Source organism: Martes martes (assembly GCF_963455335.1).
Source record: "Martes martes genome assembly, chromosome: 9".
Classification (NCBI taxonomy): domain Eukaryota; kingdom Metazoa; phylum Chordata; class Mammalia; order Carnivora; family Mustelidae; genus Martes; species Martes martes.
The window spans coordinates 36,534,810-36,554,423 of NC_137896.1; positions in this window are offsets into that span (position 1 = coordinate 36,534,810).

Sequence of the window (19,614 nt, forward strand, 5' to 3'; positions counted from 1 at the left end):
GTTGTTGATTTGAGATCTTTTTTTCCTTTTTAATATGGGCATTTACTGCTATAAAATTCCTTCTTGGCACTACTTCTGCTGCATCCCATAAGTTTTGCTCTATTATGTTTTCATTTTTATTTACCTCAGGATATTTTCTAATTTCTCTTGTGACTTCTTCTTTGACCCATTTTTTTTAAGAGTGTTTTTTAATTTCCACATATTTATGGATTTTCCAGTTTTCTTTGCACAGTTGATTTCTGGTTTCATTCCATTGAGATCAGAAAAGACACTTTATATGATTTTTAATCTTCTTAAATTTGTTTAGACTTGCTTTTTAGCATACTATATGATCTATCCTGGAAAATGTTCCATGTGCACTTGAGAAACACATATATATTCTGTTATTTTGTGGTTGAGTGTTCTGTTTGTGTCTGTTAGGTGCAATTAATATATAGTGTTGTTCACGTCCTCTATTTCCTTATTGATCTTTCATCTCATTCTGTTCATTATCAAAAGTAGAATGTTGAAATTCCCTACTATTATTTTGTTGCTGTCTATTTTCCACTTCAATTTGACCGAAGTTTGCTTCATATATTTAGGAGCTCTGAAATTTGGTTCATAAATATTTATAATTGTTAATCTTCTTGGGGAATTAGCCTTTTATCTTTATATAATATTTGTCTCTTTTAATAATTTTTTATTTAAAATCTATTATATTAGAAGAGCCACTCTTGTTCGGTTTTGGTTACCATTTGCATGTAGTATCTTTTCCCATCATTTCTCTTCCAGTCTATGTGTTTCCTTAAATCAAAAGTGAGTCTCTTGTATATATCCTGTAGTTCAGTCCTGTTTTTTTTTTAACCCATTCTGAAAACCTATATGTTTTGATTAATTAGTAGAAATAATTTCTGCTAAGGAAGGGCTTACTATTGCCATTTTATTAATTATTTTCTGAATATCCTGTAGTTTTTTTGTCTCTTTTCCTCTCTTCCTGCCTTTTTTTGGTGTTTTATTGGTATTTTGTAGTGATATGTTTTGATTCCTTGACCATTTCATTTTGTGTAAATTCTATAGATATTCTTTTGTAGTTACCACTGCAATTACATAAAATATCTTAGAGCATTCTATTTTAAACTGGTATTTGAACTTAACTTCACTAACATATTAAAATTCTAGTCCTTTATAGCTCTACCCCCCATATTTACCATATATAAGTCTTTATATATGATATACCTGTAACACAGATTTATAGTTTTGAGATGTTTTTTCATTTAAATTGTATGTGCCAAAATTACAGTAGTACACATATTTGTTCACATATTTACCTTTACTGGAGAACCTTATATTTTAGTATGATTTTGTGTTGCTTTGTAATTGAGTACTCACAGAGGAATTCATATATTGTATTAACTTGATGTCTCTGTGGGAGCAAAAATGACCTGCACCTTTCTGGTATGCCATCCTGCTAATGTCTGAATCACCTTCATCTTTGCTCAGATCTACTCTTAGATCTAATCTTAGAAAGATTTCACGTTAGTCCAAATGTAAGTTGTTCTCTTCTGCCTGGGGCCTTGCATTTAAACCTTAATTTGCTGTAAGAGTCAAAGAATGAACAATATATTTACTTTGAAATTTTAATTCTTGTATAGTTAACATATCATGTTATATTAGTTTCAGGTGTAAAATATAGGACTCAACAATTCTATACATTACTCAGTGCTCATCATATACATCCCCCCACCTACCTCCTCTCTGGTAACCATCACTTTGTTATCTGTAGTTAAGATTCTGTTTTTTTGTTTGTCTCTTTTTCGTTTGTTTTGTTAAATTCCACATATGAGTGAAATCGTATGGTATTTGCCTTTCTCTGACTTATTTCACTTAACGTTATACTCTCTGGCTCCTTTCATATTGTTGCAAATGGCAAGAGATCACTATTTTTTATGGCTGAGTAATATTCCATTATATATATATACACATCACATCTTTATTTTATTTTTTTTGTTTTTTTAAATTAAATTTTTTGTTTATTTTCAGCGTAACAGTATTCATTGTTTTTTCACCACACCCAGTGCTCCATGCAATCTGTGCTCTCCCTAATACTCACCACCTGGTTCCCCCAACCTCCCACCTGCCGCCCCTTCAAAACCCTCAGGTTGTTTTTCAGAGTCCATAGTCTCTCATGGTTCATCTCCCCTTCCAATTTCCCTCAACTCCCTTCTCCTCTCCATCTACCCTTGTCCTCTATATTATTTGTTATGCTCCACAAATAAGTGAAACCATATGATACTTTACTCTCTCTGTTTGACTTATTTCACTCAGCATAATCTCTTCCAGTCCTGTCCATGTTGCTACAAAAGTTGGGTATTCGTCCTTTCTGATGGAGGCATAATACTCCATAGTATATATGGACCACATCTTCCTTATCCATTATATCACATCTTTAACCATTCATCTGTGGATACACATGTGGAAAAGAATGAACAATATTTTAAACTTTAAAATTAGTGCAGAAAATTGTTAAATTTTTAAATAACAATAGCCTCAGAGTGTTCATTTTATTTTTAAGGTAAAATTCTGAGAACACGGACAAATTACAGGGCATGAATGTTCAATGCAAGGGGGGGAAAGTTATGTGGGACTTAGTTGTCACTATCTGAGTCTCATAGATGAAGCTGGTCACAACTACTTGATACCAGAACAGATGTAATCATCACATTCAAAACAAGTGTGATGGGGGTTAGGGTGCAAAGTTAGAGAGGGTAGAGAAAAAAAGATACATTTACTGAAATACCCCAGGTCCTCCTTATCTTGCTTAATATGTGCAGACAACCTATGATAGGAGATAAGCAAGAATGAAGGGACATCTTAAACAAAAACGTTAGAGAGCCAAGGTATGCAATGTGTTCCTGAATTTAATGGAGAATTTTTTTTTTTTGTCTTTGTACTTTTTCATTCCAAAGGGAGAATGCAAATTTTGAAATCAAAAGCATCTTTTCTTTTGCAAAAAGCATCTACCATTTTGCAAGACAGTTTGGAGACAGGTGGTAACTAAAGATTTAAAGAACAAAATTTCAACTCTGTATAAAAGCTATTGTGTGTTTAAATTGTCCCTAAACGGGGAGATAAGGCTGAATTTTCTGACTCTAATCCTCCTCCAGCCCTTAGGCCTCTAGGCCTCCTCTCTCTTCAGATGTCTTTGTGTGTACCTGTATACAGTATTCATATATTGTTGTTAACTTGGTGTCTCTGTGGGAGAGGAAGGGCCTGTAACTTCCTAGTGTACCATCCTGCTGATGTCTGAATCACCTTCATCTTTGCTCAGATCTGCTCTCAGAAAGATTCTGCCTTCGTAAGAATGTAAGCCGGTTGTGCTCCTCTGCCTGGGGCCTTGCATTTAAACCTTATTTTGCTGTGGGAGTAAAAGGACGAACAGCTTTTTTCTCTGACAAATGGATTTTAGGCCTCTCTGAGAAAGTTGTGACTATTGAGCAAGAGGGAAGGTGGGAGATGTCACACGACCAGCTCTGCTCCTGCAAAAGCTGCCCCGGGGAGCATTGATGAAGCAGAAAGGACTACTTTTATGAGACAATATTGGATATTGAGATGATAACGTCATAAATTGGCACGAGGAACCTCTATAGAGAGGAAATGCAGTTATTCTTTTTTTTTTTTTAATTTCTTTCCAGTGTTCCAGAATTCATTGTTTATGCACCACACCCAGTGCTCCATGCAATACATGCCCTCCATAATACCCACCACCAGGCTCACCCAACCCTCCAACCCCACTCCAAAACCCTCAGTTTGTTTCTCAGAATCCACATTCTCTCATTGTTCATCTCCGATTTCCCCCAATTCACTTCTCCCCATCTCCCAATGTTCTCCATGTTATTCCTTATGCTCCACAAGTAAGTGAAACCATATGATAATTGACTCTCTCTGCTTGAATTATTTCACTCAGCATAATCTCCTCCAGTCCTGTCCATGCTGATACGAAAGTTGAGTATTCATCCTTTCTGATGGAGGCATTATACTCCATTGTATATATGGACCATATCTTCCTTATCCATTCGTCCATTGAAGGGCATCTTGGTTCTTTCCACAGTTTGGTGACTGTGGCCATTACTGCTATGAACATTGGAGTACAGATGGCCCTTCTTTTCACTACATCTGTATCTTTGGGGTAAATACCCAGTAGTGCAATTGAAATGCAATCATTCTATACTGCTTCTGAGCTTTGTTTTCTAAACAGCCTGGGGAAAACAAGCAATGGGTGTTTTCCAAGAACCTCCTGGATAGTTCAGTAGGAATGGAGGCTTGCAAAACTGACAGTCTCTTAAGGAGAGTGAATTGTTCTCCCTAGAATAAGACAGATGCCTCAAAAAATATTTTATGGACATATCCATTCATTCTTTTTAATTAACACTTACTTTATATATATAGATATATATAGATATAGATATAGATAGATCTATATCTATCTATATCTATATCTATATATATCTATATATCTATATATAGATATAGATATAGATAGATATAGATCTATATCTATCTATATCTATATCTATATATATCTATATAAAACATTTTCCCAGGTCCTTGGTTTCCAGAAGAAAAAAACTTTGGACATATCTATGTCATCTGGGGTTACGGAAGGAAGACTTGTAGCTTTAGAATGCGTTCTTCAATTTAAATTGTAGAGAACATGAAAAATATCTGACAGGAATGAAGCTTAGGATGTTAGGTTCTAAACACTATTTTATCTGCATGTATCAGTTGGAAATTTTGCTTAACTGGCAATTGATTTTCCAAATAATGATGATTAAGTACCACAAGAACAAAAGTGTCCTCTGAATCATCAAAGAACATTAGATTCTGTTTAACACAGAACCTGTGCTAGATGTATTTCTCAATTATTTGATGAAAATCTGTGCATCTCAATCAATCAGACGATGGAATTAAGTAGAGAAAGTTGTTTCTTGGCCTAGTGGGATAATACTGAGTTTACTGTAATATGATTTCTCAAAGCCAGCAAGTCTGTAAAAATGTCTTGGAGGGAGTAAGAGGCAAATATATTTTAACTATTCATAGATTGATATCAAAGTCAATTGTATGGAAAACTGAGACCAAAAAAAAAAAAGTATATATATATATATATATATATATATATATATATAATCAGACTGGTCCCTAGTAGTTCGAAGTACTTATGCTATTCAGTAGAAGGTTTCAAAATTGCAGATAACAAAGTCTCTGAAATGCTACGAGGCATTGCCCCTACCTGGGTTTTATTTCTTCTGGTGAATAAACAGAGATAATTCTTCAAAAGACCCTCAGCTTGGAAGAAGAGAGTTTGGAGGAAGGGAACAAACAGATTGACATTGCTCTAGGCTGTCCAGAAATAACCAAATGGAACATTTAGCTCATTGGGTGGCAAGCCAATCAATGTTTGTTTTTTAGTTCAAAGTCCTAAAATTTAGAAAACAAAGTCCTAAAAGTGTGCTGTGGGAGATGGGCCAGCTACGGACATACAAACAGAAGGTATTGGGGTTCAAATGGCCATGGCAAATGTGCACATTGCTTTTTTGTCCCATAATTGCTGCATATGGCTCATAAGTCTGGGAAATGATACTGTGTGTTGTATCACTATATAGAGAAAGAATTCCAAATGACTGAGTCATTGGAACAGGTTTCTTCATAAATGAGTAAAGAGAACACTTGAGATATAACAATGAGTTTTAGGCCAATGCACTTGGGGTAGAGGAATTTGATAACCACATGGAAGAAAACATTAGTGAAAGAAGCCACTTTGAAAGAAAAAAGTTTTTTTGATTTATTTTTTCTCACTGTAGGACATACCCTCCCCAGTGTCCATTACCCAGAGCCCCATCCCTCCCCCTCCCTTCCAGCAACCCTCAGTTTTTTTCCTGAGATTAAGAGTCTCTTATGGTTTGTCTCCCTCTCTGGTTTCATCTTGTTTCATTTCCCCCTCTCTTCCCCTATGATCCTCTGTCTTGTTTCTCAAATTCCTCATATCAGAGAGATCATATGATAATTGTCTTTGTCTGATTTATTTCGCTTAGCATAATACCCTTTAGTTCCATCCATGTCATTGCAAATGGCAAGATTTCAGTTTTTTGATAGCTGCATAGCATTCCATTGTATATATCCACACCTTCTTTATCCATTCATCTGTTGATGGACATCTAGGCTTTTTCCATAGTTTGGCTATTATGTACATTGCTGCTATAAACATTGGGGTGCACCTGCCCCAAAGTGATCCCTTTGGATCACTACATTTGTATCTTTAGGGTAAATACCTAGTAGTGCAATTACTGGGTCATAGGCAACTCTATTTTCAACTTTTTGAGGAACCTCATACTATTTTCCAGAGTGGCTGCACCAGCTTGCAATCCCACCAGCAGTGTAGGAGGGTTCCCAAAAGAAGCCACTTTTAATCAGAACAGTAAAGAGGGCTTTCAGGGTAGAAAGTCTAGAGAAGTAAAGGAAAAATAAAGGGGCAGAGGAGAAAGAGGAGCAGGCTACCTACCCCACAGTAGAAACATACAACTAAAAAAAAAAAAGTACCCTCTTGGTGTCTGGTCCAGTGTATAAGGAACTTGGAAATGATCACTCCATCCTAATAATATGTTAAAATCTGACCAAGCAGAAAATCAGCAACTCTTCTTTGATCTATTAGAAAACTGAGGTCACAGGGCAAACCACTGCCCCCCCCCCCCAAAAACTGGAGAGACAGTTAGGTAGATACAGAAAATCACAACTTACCAGACCATTAACCCGTGAAAAAATCCTCTGCAAGAACCGGGGTTGGGTAGAAAAACCAAAACTATAATTGATGAATTGCTGAAAGCTAAGTGTGGACCAGTCTGTGAGTTAGAAACTCCCGGGGGATCCAATCATAGAGGGGTGAGTTTTATCTCCAGGAGCCCTACCACGTTTCCACAATGAAGATGAAAGGAAAATGCCCTGCACTTCTGACAAGGGGAGGGGAGAAGTAGCTATTTTGAAATATGCCAGCGCATTCTGTTCTTTTTAACAAGGTCTGCTCTCAGGAGGAACTATTTTTATCAGAGCCCCTATTTGATGGAGGTAGCCTGGATTGCACAGAGCATAGTGGATGGCTGTCCTGGAGGGTTCCCTAATTAGTGATTTTCATGGTTAATATTTTCCTGCAGCATAGCTTAGCATTCCTCTGGCTAATATGTGTGCCAGTTCTAACTGTTTGTACATGACAGTCCAGAGTTTTGTTTTTGGAAAGACTGTGAAACTAAAAACAAACTCAAAGGAAAGAATACATGATCAGTTTGCTTGTGTACATTGAACAATAGGGAGGCGTGTCCTCCATGTATCTGCCAACTGTGAGAGCCTAGCCTAGTGCTATCCCATAGAACTTTTTAGCAAGGATGGGAATGTTCTGTGTCTGCACTGTCCCATGGGATAGCTACTAGCCACCTGTGCTATTCAGCACTCGAAAGGTGGTTAGTGCAACTAAGAAACTGAAGTTTAATTTTATGTAATCTTAATTTAACTGTGTGTGGGTAGTGGCTACCTTTTGGACAGCATAAGTATGGTCCATACTCTATTTGCATACATATTCTGGACTTAGGAGAAACAAAGAATTCCTGGAACCTAAAGAGTATATTTCAGCAGCACTTCCACCTGTTAACATTTATTATTTAAAATTAAATATTTATAGCATGATTCTTTTCTGGGCATGGCCTATCTCTTGGATTTCTTGAGACTGTAGGGTGGAGGAAAATTTGATTAGTAATTTTATGCTTCGAAGGATAATTTAGCAAAAAAGATTTAGCAAACATTAGTAAAAATAATGATTATTAGAATATATATTCTATTATATGAAGACATCATCTCCTATACAAAATGTCTTGATTTAAAGATTGACCTCAAAGCAAACACCAAGATAAGCATTTGATTGGAAGGGCCTTATTTGGTATGTGAACGCAGAAGCCCAGAGGAGAAGCAGAGAAGTGAGAAAGGGAAGAAAGAAAGCCCATAAAGAGCATATTATATTTCTGTGGGCAACTGGAGCTATCCTGCTGAGACCTTCTGGGACAATATACCATCTACTTTGTAATTGTTCACCCAGAGTTAAGGAAGCAGGAGTGTTTTTTTTCACCTACTCCTATTCCTGATTGATCGAGGGTTGGTCCTGGGGAGGGTTCTGAACATCCCAGAGCTTCCAGTTCCTTTAGCTGGAGTTGGTCTTATCCCAGAAAAAAACAAAAAACAAAAACAAACAAACAAACAAACAAACAACAAAAAACCTTAGTGAGAGAGACATAGAGGCTTGAGTGGGAAGGTCCCTGCATGGTCAAGTCCTGTCCTCCAGAGCTGCACTTGACCTCCCGGGTGGCCTAAGAGGATACCATTAGTGCACCAGACTAGCTGCTTAAACGTTCAAGAAGATCATAAAACTCTTCCTTGGTCCCCTTGCAGAGTCTGGTCTATATTATGCACAAATATTTAACCAGAATTGGAGCAAAGCATGAGGTGAAAATCTTTGTTTCCCTAATTATTTCAAGGTCTCAATGTCCACTTAGCCTCATAAGTTCCTATTCTTCTCCCAGCAGGGGTGCAGTGTCTGCAGGCTGCCCTGGGATTTCTCTGGTTACCCCAGCTCCCCTGGCCTCTGCCCTACCTGAATGACCCACGCTCATTCTCCCTTGTGCCATCAAAATGCCTGTTTTCTGGATCTCATTATTTTGGGGTTCTGATCTTTGATGTGAGAAAAGTCATGATTTTACTAAAGTCATCCATAGGCAATCAGCCAATTATATGCTTCAAAAAGATGAACTTTAACTCAGACAATCCAACCACAGAAAAATTTGTGAATGGTAGGATTTCATCCACTGGGACACTGGATAGTAGAGACACTGACAGGGGCCTGGAATAGACATCATTTCTTTCCTACCCATTACCTATCTCTCTCTCTCCCTTGTCCTCTGTGTTAACAGAATCAAGATTTCTTCAGATAGAAGCAGAGATTAGCAGGATCTTAGGAAAGACAGTTTCCTACCCCAGCTTCCAGAGATAAATCATGATTAGTCTAGACTTGTGCTTGTCTGGTATGTAGCCACCAATCTTAGAGCTCTTGAAATGTTACAAGTCCAAATTGGGATGTGCCACAAGTGTAAAATACACAGTGAATTTCAAATATTTAATTAAAAATGTAAAATAGCTTATTATTTTATGTTGATTATGTACTTAATAATATTTTGGATATATTGGGTTAAATAAAAATATATTACTAATATTGATTTCACCTCTTTTACTTTTTAAATATGGCTTCTAGGCAATTAAAAATTATATATACAAAAAATTATATATGTGGCTGACATGATATTTCTGTAGAATAGTGTTGATCTAAATGAATTATGATTATCTCCCATGGCTAGTAAACAGTCTAAGGGTGGTGATATGACCCAACTCTATCAATAAGATCTAAGAGTTAAGTGTGTAGTGTGTAGCTCCTGGGAAATTGTTTGCTTTCCTGATACAAGAAATAGTCTTGGCTAGCATGTCCTTTGCTCTTTTAATTCTCTTTTCTTCCTTTTTTCTGAAACACAAGTGAGATGCCTGGTAGTCTGGCAGCTCTATTGTGAGTATGAGACAACAAATAAGCCACCACATTTAAGGAATAAATGTAAGTAACTCAGTATGAAAGATGTTAAATTTTGGATGATTTTGTGGATTATCTTAGACTGTGAGTCTCCTGACTTCTTAGTAAGGTACTATTTTTTTAACTCAGCGTTCAAGGTTTTGATTACATGCAGATAAATGTTCTCTGAAGGGCAGAGAGCTAATTTGACATTCTCTAGTTACACTCATCATCCTTCAGTTCCCAGCCTGGCTTTGAATGTGGATTTAAGAAGGCATTTGAAGGAGTTTTATTCTTATAAAATTGTCTTCATTCACCACTAGGGAGGCAGTTTACTGATTACCTCTACACAAGCGTATTACTTTCCTTTTCTGAGAACCATTGATTCCACATTTGTGTTTACTTGGTGTATTAAAAAAAATACAAGGATGAGGCTAGTCCTGAAACAGTTCATAATAGAAACTAACAGTTTATTCTCCTGTCCAAATCTACCTTCATAGGAGTACTACATCCCTCTCCCAGATGCTGAAGCAGAAGCTTTTAATAGCTTAGAGCTGCCCCCTTCTTCAGAGAATTTCCCCCAACCCATAAGAGTGACCGTACCCAGAAATGTCTAGGAGATTCTTTGCCCTCCTCCTGGGGGTGGCCCACAGCTAAAGACTAAAAAGAAGATCAGAAGGTTAGCTCTCTTGCCTCAAGGAGGACCAACTCTGTGGTACTGTGGATGTTCCAGAACTCCTATGAGATCATACTGCCATGGGGCTGGAGTACAGCTAAGACCACGTTGTTGTTGGGTTCCTTCCCCTTATTGTTTTCTCTTTCCTTTATTCTTTTTCTCCAGCCTTCACTCATTAAGCCACATGCATAATAACCCGCATCTCAAGCTCTTCTTCTAGGGAATGTTGACTTAAGATACACTTTAAAGGAAATTAGCACTGTTCTAGTTTCTTAATCTGTAGAGAAAAGTTACAAGAGTTATTAATGACATCACATCAGTATTTTTAATAATACTCTGAATAGTTGGCAGTTCTTGAAATGAATTAGTAAAACAGATGTTTTCTCCTGGAGAATTCATAAAGCTAATCCTTACACAGGGAGGAGGCTATTCATTGTGCGAAAATAAGACATGTGCCGAATCTGATAGTTGTGCTGAATCTCCCTTCCACTTAAACATTCACACCACTAGGAAATGGAATACCCAAACTAAATAAATATCTTTGCCCTAAGACGAATTTTACTACTACCCCAATGAATAGAATTGAGGAGCCATAGATGGAAAAGTGGTTTGGGATTGTCATAAAATTGATTGTAGGCTCAACAGGGGCATGAACTAGCAGGAAAAGTTCTCTGTAATATCAGCCAGGTGCCCAAAGGAAATTAATATGTAGATATTGAAAGCATAACCAGACCCCTAATACTGAGTCAGACAAGAATTCTGGTGGCAGAGTGACTGGGTAAGAAATTCTAATTAGGAAATGAGAAGAAAGGAAGTGAATATGCTCCCCTAAGGATCAACTGAAGGGTGAAGTTTCCATTCATTTGCATTGGGTATTGTAGTAAAGGTGGTTTTGTTCCATCAGCCAGGGGAGAACTATGGATATGAGTTGAGTTTAAATGCATTTCTGTGTGGTATTACCTGTACTCTCTTTTCTTTACATTGTCTAATTCTTGGGGCCATAGCTATGTAAGAAAATTGGTTATAAATATTAAGTTCTTTTGAAAAAACAAATTGCATCTGGAATAAGACAATTTAATGGCTTTTGTCATTAATATTGTGAACATTAATCATTATAATATTATCATTAATAGCAAATGAATCTGTATGTTATCTTGTGACTAAGAAGGATGTATTGTCCACAGTATTTCACAGATTTATTTTCACACACACATCTTGTGGCCATTTTCATTCCCCCAGTGAATATTTTAAAGCTCCTACTGTACTCAAGGCTCAGTGCTAGACTTTGGTGAGATCTTATGATCTGGTAAGGGAACAAATGTGAAAATAGAACTCCAAATCAGGATGCAAAGGGAGGTGTGTTAAAAGATGAACACGACATCCATGGGGGTTTAGAAGAGAAAAACACTATCTTCAACAACAGAGACCACTGGAGGAAAAGGTGGCAGATATCTGAAATCATTATCGGCATCATTGTAGATATTATTAAATAATTCTACATGTTAAGTAGGAACAAACAGGGCTATGATTTCATGAGTTAATCTCTTTATAAACTGAGATCACTTTTCTAGTAATTTTAAGCATGAGGACCTTTTCACAAACACTTTAAGAATCTAAGAGCTTTCATTCCAGGAAACTTCTAAGAATTTTAGAAAATGACTTACTAAATGGAAAACTCTCTTCAAAAATCTCTGGAGACAAAGTCCAAGGGAAGAGTAATTTTGATGATATCCGTCTATTAAAAGAATGTTTTTTCCAGCGTCTCTTGAAAATGAAGAATCTCATTTTGAGAAGTTAAGGTTTTCAGGGTCACAGGAATGACCCTGTGTCATCAAAAATGAAAAGAGAGAAAGAGGGAAAAAAATGTAAAATCACACCTCAGCTCCAGATCTCTGAAACATGGAGGGAGGGAAGGAGAGGAGAGAGAGAGAGAGAGAGAGCGAGAGAGAGCGAGCGCAACCAGATTTGCTAATAGGTACTAAGAAAACACAGATTTACTAATGAGTTAAAAATGAGCTTGTGCTCATACATGTTTGACCATCTTTTCAAACTGAAAAAGGAAGACTTTCAGTAGCTTGAGAGAGAAAACAAGGCAGATATTGGAGAAAAGAGAAAATATAAGAAATACCAGAATGTTTACTTTTACTTTATGCTGTTTGAGTTTTGAAATAGATTCCCAGAGTTTCTTTCTTGGTTGTGCGTAGATGCTAAAGCAGGAAAGAGTAGAAACTGGTCTTAGAACTCATTGGCTACATATCATTTATTTATTCATTACCTGTCTATTGGCTATCTATCATGCCAGGCACTGTGTGAGGAATCAGGAGTACAGGAGATAAATCAGATATAGTAGTCACACTTTTGGAATCTGGTTAGGTTATAGAGAAACAAATATAGTTCTCTCATCAGTGTTAATAAAACTACCACAGCATATGTTTTATATATTCCGCTAAGCACCTTACATGCATTTATGAAGAATGTGGAATCTTACCATCCTCATATGTGAATAAATCACAGCCCACAGAAGTTAAATAACTTGCCTATAATCCCTCTGCTGAGGTTCGGTACTAAATCATCTTACTATTTGTGTATTTTTAAAAAGCTGTGCTATTTTAAAGATCTGTTAATTTTTTTTTTTTTTTTTTTTTTGCAAGAGAAGTGAGAAACTGTCTAGAGTAGTGGGGAAGAAAGAGAATTTGTCAAGGCTCCCCCAGCGTTGCTATTTTTTGATGAGACTTAAAAGGATAAATGGATGGGGGCCGTGAGAGGGCATACAGAAGCACAGAACCTGAGCAAATGGCAGCTCAGATGGACCACTAAATAACCTGGGGAGAGAGACGAGAGACAAGGCTAGAAAGGCAAGCAAGATCTCAATGGGCCTGATGCATCTTGTTAGGTGAAGTCATTCGGGAAGGTGGTTTCTCAGGACAAGTTCCATAGAAGCATATCCTGAGACAAGGATGCAGGTGTAAATGATTTATTAAGGAATAATTCCCAGGAGAAACTGGGTGGATAAAGGACAGAGGAGTGAAAGAAGCCAAGCAAGGTACTGTAGGAATTAGGAGCAGTAATAGAATATTTTGGTTGCTTTAATCATGGAAATATTCATAATAAAGATGGCAGCTCACTGAAACCTTGAAGGATTGATCAGGATTTGATAAACATGGTAGAATGAGGGTGCTCCGTAGAGATAAGATAAAATAATGCCTGAGATAAGATAGAGTCAAAGACAGGATATGAGATAAAACCTAGAAGAGTGGCAAGACATTGGTAACAATGTTTTGGAAGACCAAATTTTCAGCATCTGCTTATTGGCTTTATTCCAAGGAAAAGTCAGCTCGTTCGTTCGTCCGTCCTTCCTTCCTTCCTTCCTTCGTTTTTTTTGTTTTTTGTTTTTTGTTTTTTGTTTTTAATGACAGATGGTAGTTTTCCATGGGGAAGTTAAGGTTCTATCCTCACACAGAAACTGGAAGATAGGGGTTCTATCTTTTTCAATGATTACATTTCAAAGAGTTGGTTCCCAGATCCTTAAGAAAGGAGCATTCTTGGGTTGGAAAACTGTAGAGAGGCTTTTACAAATATTCACAGGGACAGAGAAAGGATGTACAATTACAAGTTATGTAAAGTAAATGCCCCCAGCAAAGGGAGGTCAGTGGACTAGAGTCAGGCAGCCGCCTGTCCAAAGTTCAGTCAAGCTGAGGGGAACATTAAGGCCTTCTTGGTGAAGACAATCCTTTAGAGTTTTTATGTACTTTATCACTTCCACCTTAAGCATGGGAATTAAAACTCAAGTTTAGGAGTTGGCCAGCCAGTAACTTTTTATTTAATAATATTTCTGGTTGGTGGAATTTTAAGCCTGTAATGAGTTACTACTTTAAACACTAAACAGGGCCCTAGTGACTATTTAAAACGCCTACTTCCTGGCCACAGAGGCCTAAAGAAAAAGTTTTACATGAATCAAGAGATGGACATTTAACAATTTTTAGAGAAAATGGCATTAATCAAAACAGTAAGCCGAAGGAAAGAAGATATACATTCTAAATTTCTATAACATATTTTTATGTTTAGCTTTTAATGTATCTATTCATTTCTTTCTCAGAATAGCATATTTCTTGGAGCATACTTTTATTTGGATCTGGTGGTACAGATGGTAGAGGGAAGTGTGAGTCCCTTGGGGTGCTGTGAAAATGAAAGTGTTGGGGCTAGAATATAAAATGAAGAGGAAAGACCTATGTGGGAGGTAAAGGAAAAAAAGAGGAGGAAGAATAATAATGATGATGAGACCTGAAGAGTGAAAGAGAATGACTCCTTAAAGAATAGAGTGGATGCCAATGTCTGTATCTGTATTTATATCTGTATCTATCTACCTATCTACCTATCTGTATGTATATGCATCTCTGTCCAAGCCTCCCTACCACCACTTCTTTTGGGAAACTCAGTACCCTCCCCTTCCTTTGGGTAACTCTTCTTCCCCTGGTTTCCCATCAAGTGGTTCCAGGGGAGAGGGGCAAATATAAGACCTAAATCTCCTGGAAGAGTTAGATGTCCTACTCAAGATAAGAGTGAAGGTTAAATGATATAGATCAAGGTGGGTGGAACTTGATAGGTTGACCAGCTGTCCTGGGTTGCCCATGACTAAGGGGTTTCTCAGGACTTTCAGTACTAAAACCAAGATGACCCCAAAGAAAATGAGACAGTTGGTTACCTTAGAGATGAGGGTTTTTGTAATTCACAGCCAAAACTGCTCTTACTAATAAGACAGGCAACTGTTGTGATCAGCTTCCAAATGAAGATCACCTAATAAGAAATTTAGTAGAGATTTTTGCCTTAATACATCACTGTCAAACCAATTCCTTAAGATATGATTTGGGGTGCCAACTGAAGAATTATAATTTTACAAAATATGAAGGGGATGTGTCCAGTAGTCTGTATTAAAACAAAATAAAGTTTTGTGGAGATTCTTCTATTTAGAGAAAGCCACATCACACACTAATTATGTCATGTCCTCACCTCTCTATCTAAACTTTGCAGGTAGGTACATGTAAAGAACTATTTGGAAAGTCTCACAGTAAATTATAAAGAAACAACTTAAAGGGATTAATTGCATATACAGTAATTGGTAATGTGTTGTGTACCACCCAAATCTGTATTCAGACAGTAACCAACCTCTAAAGCCTAAGTCTTGCTTTGGGTTCTCCAAAAAGCTGAGCTTGAGACAAGGATATCAGTGCAGGTAGATTGTTTGGAAGTGAACCCAGGAAGCACAGGTAGGGGGCGCAGGGAACATGAAAGAGAGAGGAGAAAAGCTAATGGGAATGGAGCTGGTCAGTCCTGTAGGGAATGGGCTCAATCCCACTGAGATTCTCAGGAAAAATGTAGAAATTGCCTCTAGACTTGTTCCATAGGTAGATGGGGACTCTGGAGTATTTATCCCATGGCTCCTTCCAACTGCTGGCTGAGAGCTATGCTTTGGGATTTTGCAGTTTGGCAGTCTTTCATAGCTGAGGTGCTGGAGGTCACTGCCCACCTTCTACACACAGAAGCGGGGAGGAGTCAGGTGGGTTGAGGTGATGGTGTAAAATGTACCAGAAGCTTTGGCCTCAGCATCCTGACATTGCTGCCTATAAATATTCCCTCAGTCACCCTAGAGAAATCTACCTTAAGCTGAGAGACCCTTAAAGATGGCATAGGGTCAGTTGGCTTATTTACTGATGATCAGTAAAGACTGAGACAGGTAAAGGAGTGATTCACAACTGTACACGCATTCTTGGTTGAGTGGTATTAGATTCCGAGATTCCTGAAGTCCATTCCAGGACACACCTGTCCACACTGAATGCGTGAGTGAGATGTGAAACTGTAGGAAATATGATTTTGATGAGAGTGTGAGAAGGAAGCAAAATTACTATCCTCTTACCCTTTAAAAATTACTCCTTGTCAAAAACATGTCCTTTTCCTTTTCTGCCTTTTAAAAAAAATTCAGCATTATCTAAGAGGTATAATTTGCACGTAAAATTATAAAATATTTGAAGTATACATCATGGTGATTTGGTATATATAGGCAATGTGAAAGGATTCCCCCTCATCTAGTTAATTAACATGTCCATCACCTCACATCTTTATCTTTTTTCATTTTCTCTTCTTTTTGGCAAGGGGAAGAAACTTCTACTGTCTTAGCAAACTTCAGTCACACAACACAGTATCATCAACTACTATAGTCACCGTATTTTCCATTAGATCCTCAGACCTTATTCATCCTGTAGCAGAAAGCATGTGCCCTTTTACCAACCCCTCCTTATTTCTTCCAGCCCCAACCCCTGGCAACCACTTTTTTATGGCTTCTACCAGTTTTAATTTTTTCTTGAATTGATCTTAACGGAGCATTTCATTGTAGAAAAATAAAACAACGTTATCTGGAGCTAGACCTCATATGTTTGGATACTGGTTATTGTTCCTGCTCACTAAGAAATTTCAGGCAAAGAAAGTGCTTAAACTCAGTTTCTTCATCTGTGGAATGGGTATAGGATTTTCCATCTCTCAAGGATTCTGCTGTGGCAGACATAAAATCCATTCGGTAAAGAGCTGTGTGAGTCAGAGCTACTGATATCAGCCGTCAATATCACTAAAGGTACTAGTAAAACACTCCCCAAGTGGGACTTATTTGGAGGTTCTATGAAACTGTGAGACTGCATGCTTGTTTTCCCCAGGCACATATATAGCTCAGAAGAAGACCATGGATATGGTGAAATGTGCAATAAAGCTACGGGGCAACAATTGGAAATCCACAGAAATTGTTTGTCAATAGAATGGTAAGTTGATTGACTGTTCTATTTATCGACTGGAATTCAGCACATGGAAATTGTATTAGCAAATGAATGCAGACTAACCCAGGGAAGGGGACCCATAGTTTTTCATTAAGATGTCTGAAACAGTATTTTGGATTATGTTTGCTAATTCAGAGCACTCAGTAGAGCCCAGTGGTTTTGCTGTGGGTATATGTGTATGATTTTATGGTTGGTTGACTGCACAGCAGACCACAGAGAATAAGGAAGAACTCCTGTGGCTTTGTTGAAAGCTGTATTTCCTGGAACCCCTGAGAGTGGCTTTGATAATCAGCTTTGACATTATGCTTGAAAGGAAATCAGCACTGTTCTTGTTTGACCCATCATTTTTCTTTTTTCTTTATTCTTTCTGGTTAAAAATGCTCTATCAAGTCTGTGGAAAAATAATCTTTACCTCAGGGCAGGCAGATTTCAAGGAAGGGGGAAAAAGACCTCAGTTAGTTGCAGTCCCATCAAACTCAGACCTTGTAGGGGAGAACCCGAAAGTCACATTTCAAAAATACTAGCTTTTGTTCAGCAGTCTGTGGGCACCTCCCCTGATCAAAGCCCCTTTTCTACATTCTCTATAGAGTTCTCAGAAATGGTTCTCAAACATTAGCATATGTACAAGTCAAGAAGAATATTTTGACAAAAGTGGAGATTTCTGGGAGGTGATGGTGGTAGGGAGCATGCCTTCTGTTTCCCTCCTGGAGATTCAGCTGGGGGCTGACCTTGAAGGATGACATTTTTTTCTCTTGGCAAAGTTTACCCTAGTGGAGCGTTAACATCTTTGGAATTTCCCATCTTTGACTTGTCATTCTGTCCCTGTACTTGTATTATTATTTAATATACACATAGTCAATGTGAACTTGATCATTTAGGGCTCTTGCTAAAACCTGCAAAACCAGCAATAAAGACCACATGCTACTGGTATGTCCACCGATATGGATGAACCTCACAGATTATTAGTTGAGTGGAAAGAACACAGTTACAGAAGAACTCAGAAGAACAGTTACATGATTCCATTGAGATGAAGTTCAAGAACAGGTGAAATTAATCGATGGTGAAGGAATGCATAAGAGTGGCTACCGCTGGCTGGGTGACTGTGTAAGCAGAAAGTTAGGGGTCCCCAGAAAAAGGGAGAAATCATTTCAGGCCCCCAGCTATTTTCTGTGATCTTTGCCTTACCTACTTCACTTGCCCCTAACACACTTTTTTGCAGAACTTCCCAGGAGGTGTCAGAATGACAAAGAAATGCAGAAACCTCCGTGGTTAATAAGGATTTTAAGGGAACAAAGGGAATGCAAATACTATCAGTCTCTACCAACGCCAGAAAATAGCCAAACAGTATCAGAGACAATAAATCAGTGGAAAAACTCCCAGTGCTATTTCAAAAGTAAGCAAGGCCCTGCATTCATTACCTGAGATAAGGAGCCAAGATCCATCTAGCTTATCCTGGTTCTCAGCTCTTGGAGCATATCCATAACCCTTCCCCCGCCTGAAGCTTACCTCTGCATCATTATAATGTTATGATAAAACTCCTGTTTCTGAATATTCATCATAACCCTAAACACAATAAACACACTCATACATGCTCAGGGAGTCCTGGCTTTGGAGGTTATGCCCCAAGATCTCCTCATTGACTGCAAATAAAATTTCCTTAATGTGACACCTCCACCTGGTACAATCTCTAACTCAACCAAGGAGTGGAGTCATGGTAGTTGGGTTATAACTGTACACTGGAAAGGAGTTTGGGGAGCCTTATAGGGTGTTGGAAATTATATCCTGATTTGGATGATGGCCATTTGGATGTTGGCTATATGTGTCCCAAGAAATCAAGGTACTATATACTTAAGAACTCCACCTTATACATTTTGTTGTGTATGTGGTATTTCCCAATTGAATTACACACACACACACACACACACACACACACACACACACACACTGAGGGAGCCCAGTTAAGTGAAGAGCAAACAGCTATGACCTTCTCATGCTACCTTGAAGGTCTTCCCTGTTGAGCTGAATTTACAAATAGGCAGAACAGGTTGTGACTAATGATGAGGGAGCAGGAGTCTGGCTGAGGACAAAGCAAAAGCTGGCACCTTGCACCCCCTCTCCACCCGCTCTCCTCCCCTCGGTAATATGTGTGACATTCCTCAGGCACCCCTGACTGCCATAAATGAGAAACAAATAGTTAACTTGCAGAGATCACAATCCTGCAAGACAGGAATCTCCCAACTATCTTGATGTTAATGGCTTGCCAAAAGACAACATTGATCAAGCCGACCTCCGGTATCCCGGCACCTTGTAGGCCCTCTTTAGCATATGAAAGCTCCGTTGAAACCTCCCTTTCCCTCACCTTCCCCCAACAGCAGGGTACATAGCCTGCCATCCCTCACAACCCGGGGCAGCAGCTCTTCCTGCCCATGGGTCCTGTCCCCATGCTTTAATAAGCCACCATTTTGCACCAAAGATGTCTCAAGAATTCTTTCTTA